Genomic DNA, 9,723 nt, shown 5'->3' with positions numbered 1-9,723 from the left:
GCTGGCTCAGAGATTGGATTAGACTGTCCGACCATTGTAATCGGCTCCATGAGTCAGTGAATATTAAACATAGCTTTTGGGGTGACACCGAGCCCACCAGAGAGAATTATATGATCTGTCAATGTCCCGCAATGTTATTTCCAATGATGCATTGGAAAAGAATTCCCTTTGTAGTGTAAAGATCCCTTGTGCGTTATGTAGGTAGCAGAGTTGGGACTTTCAATTAGATTCTGAGCCAGAGTATCGGTGTGGAGGTATAGGGGTATATTTACTAAACTGCGGGTTTGAAAAAATGAGATGTTGCCTATAGCAACCAATCAGATTCTAGCTGTCATTCTGTAGAATGCACTAAATAAATGAAAGCTAGAATCTGATTGGTTGCCATAGGCAACATCTCCACTTTTTCAAACTCGCAGTTTAGTAAATCTAGCCCATAATGTTCTCCTCTTGTTTGCCTGGGTTGCACAAGATCTTCATTGTCTTCCTATTTTCTGTTTTGCATTTGTGTGGTATGGAAACAATTATTATACCTTATTTATATAGCAGCGCTATAAAACACAGGACTGTGCAATCAGAGAATGTTTATTTATTTGCATCAGTTCCTGTCCCAGTGGAGCTTACAATCTATCACTACCAAAGGCAAAAAAACCCCTCAGTAAACGAGTTGCATATATGAAGTTTGTTTCATAGACACCACAATCATCCTGAATCATCTGCTATAGTTTCCCTTCAGCAATACAGTATATTGCATAACTGCACAATTCAAACCCTATAGTTTATAGAACTCTGATTACAAGTTAAGAGTCTAAGGGGCACATTTATCAATATTCACATAAAGTGAAAAGTAGTTTTCAATCCTTATCGCAATGATAAGGATTGAACTATTTCTCACATTTATGTACAGCCCTGCACAGAAACAGCAGTTCCGAAAAACTGCTGTTTCAGTGATAAAAAAAATCATACTTACCCCCCTCTTCGGAAGCGCTGTCTTCGGGTCTTCTCTTCACTCTTCAATTGCGCATGTCCAGTTCCAAGAACTGGACATGAGCACACAGGTCCCCTCTCTGTCTCTGCAACGATAGTTGCAGAGAGAGCGCGCTGAGTGACAGGGAGGGATCATGTGATCCCTCCACACATGCGCTGTCCAGCTCTGCTCTCCGGAGCAGAGCTGACAGCATTAGATTTCTTCAATTCGGATGATGTACGCCAGCTTCGTACATTAACATGACAAGTTCCCGAAAAAAATGTTTTTTCGGGACTTGTTAGATTGCGGCCAGGAGCAGTCACCATTCTGTTGAATGGTGACTGCTCCCAAAAACGAAGAGGAATGCAAAGCAGCAGATATCCATGATATCTGCTGCGATGCCCCATTAATAAATTTGCGGAGGACACTGTGGGACCTTAATGACCCGTTAAAAGCACTATCGTGCTTTATTAAATATGCCCCATAGGCAAGATGACGGAACAGAAAACAATACGCCACTGCGGTTATAGTTACAAAGAGAAATCACAAGTTCCATCCTACAGTACTGCTTGGTTTAGTCCGATTTATAGGATAAACTAATCAGGAGAATGTTGTGCGACATCGAGTCTTTATTATTTAGTAAAGTGCAAAACAGCTCTAAGCTGGTGCAAAATTCAAGTCATTCTCCGGAGGGGAAACGGCTCACACCCCTCTGTGCAGGGGAAGAGGAGGGGGCCAGGCTGTTATCTCTAGCTCCGAGAGGTGCAAGACTCAGGGGCTACATAAGTTTATACCAAGTAGAAGTATCCCACACATGATAAGAGGGAGCTACACTTTCTAAACTTTAATAGAGCAGATGAGAGGTGACGTGAGTGGAGGACACGTGACACTGGCGAGTTGGACGATCAAGTCCAAGGTGGACGTTGGCATAGAGGGTGCCCCAACATGATTCAGCTATCCTAGAAAACAGCTATTGCCATGTGTCATCACAAGTAGGCATCAATACCTTGATACAAATGGTAGCTGCCATAGTAAAATATTACCAGTAGGTGGCGGTGTTGTTTCAGAATCCTCTGGAAAATATGTTACATCAGGATAAGGTTTTATACAACGTCATTATCATCATCAGCTGATTATATAGCGCCACTATCCGCAGCGCTGTACAGAGACCTCACTCACATCAGTCCCTGCCTCATTCGAGCTTACAGCTTAAATTCCCTAACATAGACAGGGAGGAAACCGGTGCAGTTCTTCAAACCAGCATTTACTGCTCCCCCCCCTCTCTTAAGAACCCTCCTTCTGTTAATCACTGGTCGTCACCCTCCTGCGACATTGTGAGCCGTGCGATGCCAACAACCTGCGCTTACTTCTTCACAGCGTGATAAGATGCCCATCACGCCCGTACTTACTGAATTTTATAACATACTTGTATATTGAATACTCCTCTTCAATGTTTAAATGTCAACGTCTAAAGCCTCGTTTAGAATTGAATGCATTACGCACGTACCCATAAAATTGTCAGTTCTTCCCCTTGTAAGCATCTGAAGGTATGTGCAACTTCAACTCCAGTGCACAGAATACGGCTGAGCCCTCTAGGGTCCAATAGGTCTACCCAGTGGGCCCAGCTCACTACAAGTCCCAGCAAGCCCGGGCAGCCATGCCATAGCATCCATGGCTGACCAGAGGCCGCTACGGAACATGGTTTTTCTTGCTTGTTTTTTTGGCTTATTAACCCTCTGCATGGCCACAGGCGGTTTACACCTTATGGATCGAAACCATTATTTTTAATAAGTGTCCAAAGTAGATATAGGACCTGGAGGTATTGTACGATTATAATTTATTTAATTTGTCCTTACCCCCAAAAAAAATTTCACCAGTGGTGACCCAGAGGGTCACCTGAAACTAATATATCTGCTATATCTTCAGGACTAATAGATCCAACAGGGACAGGTGGCTGTGAATGATATAGATTATTTGTGAGGACAGTATGTTTTAAAGGTATTTTTTCTTGCAAGACAATCCCCCCCCCCCCTGTATAGCATTTAGGTTGGGGTCCCTTTCCTCCACCATTCATTTACAAAACCACCCACCCCCCCTCTCTCGCTCTGCCAGGAATTCCACCAAATTTGCCCAACTCTCCCCAGTGGACGATGCAAACATTTATAGCCCAGACGATGCCTCCATCTTAGCCCGAAGCTCCATTCCCTTCCCCTGTAACGCAAGGCGTTACTGTGCGCTGTACCGTCAATTACAGTACAGAAATCTTATTTTTGCTCTTAAACAACAAATTTATATATTTTTAGGGCTTGTTACATTGAAAAGGAGGGTACAACTATTGCTTTATATTGGAACAGTTATTGGTAAGCTACCGTAGACACCAATAGCTTATTGATAAAGAAACAAGGATGGCGTTATCGCCAGTACTGCTTAGTTTAATAGCAAATACAACAATTAAAGCAACATTTTTAGTGAACTATTCACATTGTCCTATTCGGCTGTGAAATTTGGCACATTTCATTGTGGAATTTAACCTTAAATGTCCGCAGCAGAATTGACCGTCGCAGTCTTCCCAGCTGTATTCAGTCTGCAAAATGAAAATTTAAGATACTGTGCGGAATGATGGACAAAAAAATGACACTCAAAGATTGTTTTTTTCCTACACTTCGCACCTCTGCAAAACCGTTCTGCCGCCAAACTCAGTTTGCGTAAAAATTTCACAGCGATTTTCGTTCATCTAACCGCTACCGTCAGGGGGTGAGATACAACTAACGCTTCCCGCCCATTCCCAATCCGTAATAGATTTCCTCTGTTCCCGACTCTACCGAGTGCCACTATTGCAAAATAATTATTTGTATTTTTTAAATGCCCCCCTAACTATTTGTGTATGATCAAAGACATTATATTTACATGAGTTTGGCTCTATATAACACAGCTCTTGTAACATAATATATACAATGTGGGTCATTTATATGATTGTAATCATGACATAACTAAACAGCATGTACTAGCCATGCGCTTCGGTCTATGTGACAGCGCACGGCGGTAGCGGTTAGAGCATTTGCCAGTCTGGTGGCCACAATACCTGTTCAGAGAAAATGAGATTTTAGTTTTAAAGAATGAGGAATTTAAAGAAGATGCAAAAGCTGAAAATGAAGGATATTTGAAGGGCTCCCCAACTTCATAAGGGGGCCCTAATGTAGTCGTAGGAAACCCTCTGGTAACTTTGTTTTTATAGTTCGATATGTACATGTATATATAGAGCATTAAAAGGGGAAGAATTAAAAAAAAAAAAAAAAGGATTTAGTGGAAATGGCAAATTGCCGACTTTGCAGAGACTGTGATGTGAGTTTAATATATCTGGTCAGCAGATGTGGTAGATAAGGGGAATCAACTTCAAGATAAACTGCATTTTTGTATTGGGGTAAAAATGTCATAGAAAATTCTTGACTCAGCCCCAGATTCCAGCACGTTCCCATATCCTCATCGTCATGTCGTGGGGTTCTCCCCCCGTGTTTGTGAGGGTTTCCTGCCAGAATCAGAAAACATACTCGTAGGTTAAATGGCTTCTGACACAATGGCCTCTAGTGTGTGAGGGAATCAGGCTGTAGGGGATTGGTGTAGTATAAATAAATTGTCATTTATAAGAAGATAGCATTTTTGTTGTGGAGTTATTGCATTCTGTTTCTAAATGTCTCATTCAAGAGATATTACAGAGCAAAGTTGGATTTTTGGAGAGATCATTTTGAATTTTTAAAGCCATTTCTGTGGGATTTTAAAAGATCCCCATTGTTTTGTTATGAGTCCCCATTTTTTTTTTTTTTAGGCTGAACCAGTTATTCATGAGGAATGAGCCAATTGATTCACCAGGGACATCACTGAGGCATGGACAGAAGAATGCACCCCCATCACTTCATTATGTAGCGAGGCATCGCCTTCGCACCTCGTGCCTCAGATGCCGCTAGTGAATCAATGGGCTGCACTTTGAAGAATTTTTCCTCAATACGCAAGATGGCTGCCTTCGCTATTGTCCAGGGGATGGATGACATGTGGCAATTTAAGGGTGTTTTAGGAGAGGGAAGTGGCAGCCTGGCACTTAAGAAGCACTAGTTATGCCCCCGGGAGGGCATGGCCACGCCCACTGTGACAGACACACCCATAACATGACAGTCACGCCCTATTTTGGAAGAGGCGTGGCCTTGCTCCAACTTGGACACATCAAGCCTTGGGAGGTACGCAATGTGACAATACAGGACACCTTACTGCGGAGACAAAATACATTGCCGGGGGCGGATCTAGACATAATTTTTAGGGGGGGGGGCGATTTTGCATTATCACGGCCCTCCTTCATTCTGATACATTGCAGTTGCCAAAATGAAGCAACAATTAAATGAGCACTAAACAATCATTTTCTAGTCATATCTTTGAAACAACTGAATATATTGTGGGTCTTCCAGGCTCACTTAATGCAAATTACTGGTTTGCATGTTGTTATAATACACAACTTAATATTAACTCAAGTTTAAACTCCTGTAAATAATATCTGCATAAACCAGTGATGGGCCACATGCTGCCCTCCGAGCCACCACACAAGGCCCCCTACTCATCCCTGCTTTAGGACCAGTCTATCTTCACCCACGGCCACGATTTTTATTAGAGTTTCAGAGGCAGGCGAGGCCATCTTATCCTTTGTCCTGAGAAACCAATTTGTACATCACATGACCTCCTCCTCATCACATGACCTCCTCATCTCATCACATGACCTCCTCCGCACAGCGCAGGGAGCTCGCGCAGCGGCAGGAGCACATGCGAGATCAGGGAGGAGCAATCTGCATCACATGATCTCCCTTCCGCCTCGGCGGGAAATTGCTGCGCAATTCCCGCTTACTTCATTACTGCAAGGTGAGGGATTTACAGGCCGACTCGTTATACACCAGTGTGATGCAAAGTTGTCCATTTATAGCTCCGCAGACTCTCTCCACATGGGGCACATTAAAAACAACAAGCACAACCGCTGGACGGATGGAAACCTCCCTCCAGGATTACACTGTGCCAATTCCAGCCCAACACCTAACTTTCCAATGCTGGTGGAAACATCTGGTCACCCAGAAATCACATTGAATGGTCAGTTGTTATAGACTAAAACCTTGTTTATGGTATAAAACAGGGACTTCTGATGGCCTCACTTCAGTGTTCATTATGAAAATCTGTTTATTATAAAGGAATAACGCATCCCCTACTGTGATTACAGACAGAAGGCCCCTCAGAGACCGGTCACCTATATAAATGGAACCTCTCGTTGACTTATAATATCCTTATAGTTTACAGTAGGGGGGTTTGCAGTTTCATTGCGCAGTTTATGCGGAGGAAGGGGTAATTTCGTCATCCTGTAACGCGCTGTAGGATCAGCTTCCTGGCCTTCTGCTTGCAGCTGGTCAGCAATTCGGCTGGACCAATCTGCGTTTCTGTTAACAGACGTATATCTCAAATAAATTACTACTTTACAAAAAAGTAAATGGTATCAGGGATATTTCAACAGCCCCAACGAACTCAGCAAAACACATTGCCCAGGATTTAGATTTAAAATTCATCCGTGTATAGGGCTGATGGTATTTACTTACAATAAAATAAATCATACTGTAGAGGTGAACTGGTTACAAGTAAACATCGGCCGCCATCTTTCTGTGGCACAAAGAGGAGCCCTCGGCCCCTCATCTCTTTCCATAAGGGCTGTCTAAGACGTACTCACTGGCATTAACCATCCAGCTGCCAGCCGGTCCCACGAGGGGGGGATGGAGGAGGGATAATGGGCTTGTTATAGTCACAGTGATTGCCAGTAGGTAAACACAGACTGAATCACAATGAACACAGGACAACAGCAGCCACTGTTCCCACGTCAATGGAGACTTATTCTCCACTCACTCCCCCCTGTTTACCAAACTCTCAGCTTTTCCGATGCTTCTCCCTCAGCTACGAGGTAAACTAGGAGCTCGGAGAAAATGGGCTTTGTAGACCAACAGCGTGACAGATATAAGGTGTCCGATCTATGGATACAGAGGCTGTAGTGGTAGTGGGGAATCTAACGACGAAAGTAGAGAGGTAGCGGGCTGGCTGGCAAAATTTAGCCCGGGGGGGGGGGGGGGGGGGGGGAATTTGGCCCAGTAGCCTATTAGGATCATTCTGAAGGGGAAAAAAAATGCATGTAGCCCAGTGACTCAGCCTAAGGTAGCCCACTAGGACACAGGCCCTTGGCTGGGGGTCTCTGCATCGGCTGTCCCACATATGATGGTACATTAGTTCTTCCCGTCCTCCCTGGGTTCTGAGGAACGAGACATTGACGGCACCACGTGAAACAGTTTTCTACTTGTACTTGACCCTTGCTGTCTATCACTATAATAAAGAACTGGAAATATAGGCCGAGCTAAAGCAGTGGTGTGCGGAGCATAGATCTACAGCCATCGTTAGAGAAATTGTCGAAGTCAGCTAATTGGATAAAGTCATTTCAATTAATATCCAACAACTTGATCGTCTTTGTTTGAAAATTACGCATAGAGCCCGCTACGGCGCGGAGAAGCGTATCCAGCCGCAACACGTGGCAATAACAAGTTTTACACATTTACACGCATTCACACGAACATACACATTTGTAATTATTACACACTAATTGTAGTTGCAACATAGTTATTTATGTCAAAATGTAGCAATGTTTACGGTTAATATTATAAGTTATATACATGTTAGTGAAATCGAAGGTTCAGGTTACAGGAAACATGTCATGTTTAGTATCATTTTAATCCCCTATTTATCCTCAGTTGTCCGGTTCATTTGCCAAAGGGATCGCACATTGCATACTCTAGTTAGCAATGATAGGGAATAAACGTTTAAAATGATATTGTCTGTGTAATGTAAATAGACTAGTTTAAACTGGATTCTTGGCGGGAAAATCCGAGTGCATCTCCTGGAGAGCTGACCCCCACCTTTGGATATTTTCATTTGAACTGGCCTATGACCTGCATTACACTGGACCCTCCTGAAGCCTGGACCTATAGAAGCAAGCCACATCATCTGCATTGTTTTACTGTGTTCACTGACTGTATATAAGCAGGGGCTCTGGACCTAGTGGACAGTCTACTTGACCACAGCCTTCAGACCTGAATGACTGTACACTGGATCCAGGGCGCCTGCGATAAGCAACAACTGTACTTATTTTATTCTGACTTGTTACTCTGCTACTTTTGGCTATCAAATCACATTGTGCTTTGGAACCACATTACAGCAATCAACAATTATTATTGGATAGCAACTAGACGTGCATAACAGAATCTTTTCCCCCCACATCGTCTGATAGAAAAATACAAGCATAACGCAGACTACAAATTACATATCGGAAGAGTTTATAAAACGGTGACATATTGCACTAGCTCAGCAAACATTCCGCTTTCCTTCCATCCCTGAAGCGAACACAATACAGAGAGAGAAATATCTGCAAGACACACGACAGGCTCAACACACCTGTCCCGTCTGCACCCCTCCCTGATCCAACGCAGATTAGTGCCAAAACATTACCCTTATCATGTACCAGCCAACCCAGAGCGGCACTGGACGTAAATCTTCATAAATCCGTCTATATATAACAGAGAACTTGTTTATCACTGACAATTCTACAATTAGACCTCACATTTCTGTATTAGAATGAGGTTTATAATGGTCAATTATCAGCACATTAATTATAAGGTGTTTGTTGTCCATTTAAAAACTACAAATTAACTGGTAGGACCTCTGCTGCCCCCTGCTGTCCGTTCAACCATGACGGTCTCTCAATATTGAGCTCCCTATGTACATCTGGCAGAATAGACAAAACAAATTATAGCCAAGCATGATAACAAATTCTGGTATCAAGTCACCTGGATATCTACTTTATGGGATTTTGATATGATTTTTTTTTGTTCCTATTACCTGCTAAACATACATACAGAGCCTCTCTTCCTTTGATTTTCATCAAATACTTGTATTATTTGTAGGCACCTATACAGTATATGACTAGAGCATTGTGCAATACCTTCAAAGTGTTTACGGACCCATCACACCTCCATTAATATGAACTATAAATACCGTATATACTCGAGTATAAGCCGAGTTTTTCAGCACATTTTTTGTGCTGAAAAAGCCCCCCCTCGGCTTATACTCGAGTGATGCTCCAGGACCACACTTTTTTACTCTCTATCCCCGAGTTTCACATACCGCGCATGCGCGGCCAGCTGCGCTCATCGGAAACAGGCAGCAGGGAGGTCACACAACGCCCGGCGTCCAACCACGCAGCCTGACTGGAACACCAGCGCCCGCCTGACCACATCATCAGCAGTCGTCCACGGGCAGACCGGTTCACACGCCCCTATATCTCTGACGTCATCCGGAAGTAGCGTGCGTTCCACTGTGGAACGCACGCCATCTCCTTCCTGCTGTCGGCAACACACTATCATCAAGGAGTCAATGCGTGAGCGCGGTTAGCGCTGTGCAACATAACGGGGATCCCTGTATCGTAAGTTAGGAGACACCGCTGGATTCCATTTATATTGCTGGATTGTTGAGGTTTGATTTAAACTGTTGATTGGACTCTGTTCCCTTTTGTGACTTGTTTGGACGATAAGGACCCACCATCTCCATACAGTACAATTTGCAGTAGCCTCTACTGCCTATATATAATTGTACTTCCTTAACCTGTTTGCGATAACCTGTTATCACCTTTGCTATGCTATTTTTTC

Source organism: Mixophyes fleayi, chromosome 8, assembly GCF_038048845.1.
Source record: "Mixophyes fleayi isolate aMixFle1 chromosome 8, aMixFle1.hap1, whole genome shotgun sequence".
Lineage (NCBI taxonomy): Eukaryota > Metazoa > Chordata > Amphibia > Anura > Limnodynastidae > Mixophyes > Mixophyes fleayi.
Note: the sequence above shows the minus strand (reverse complement) of the source record.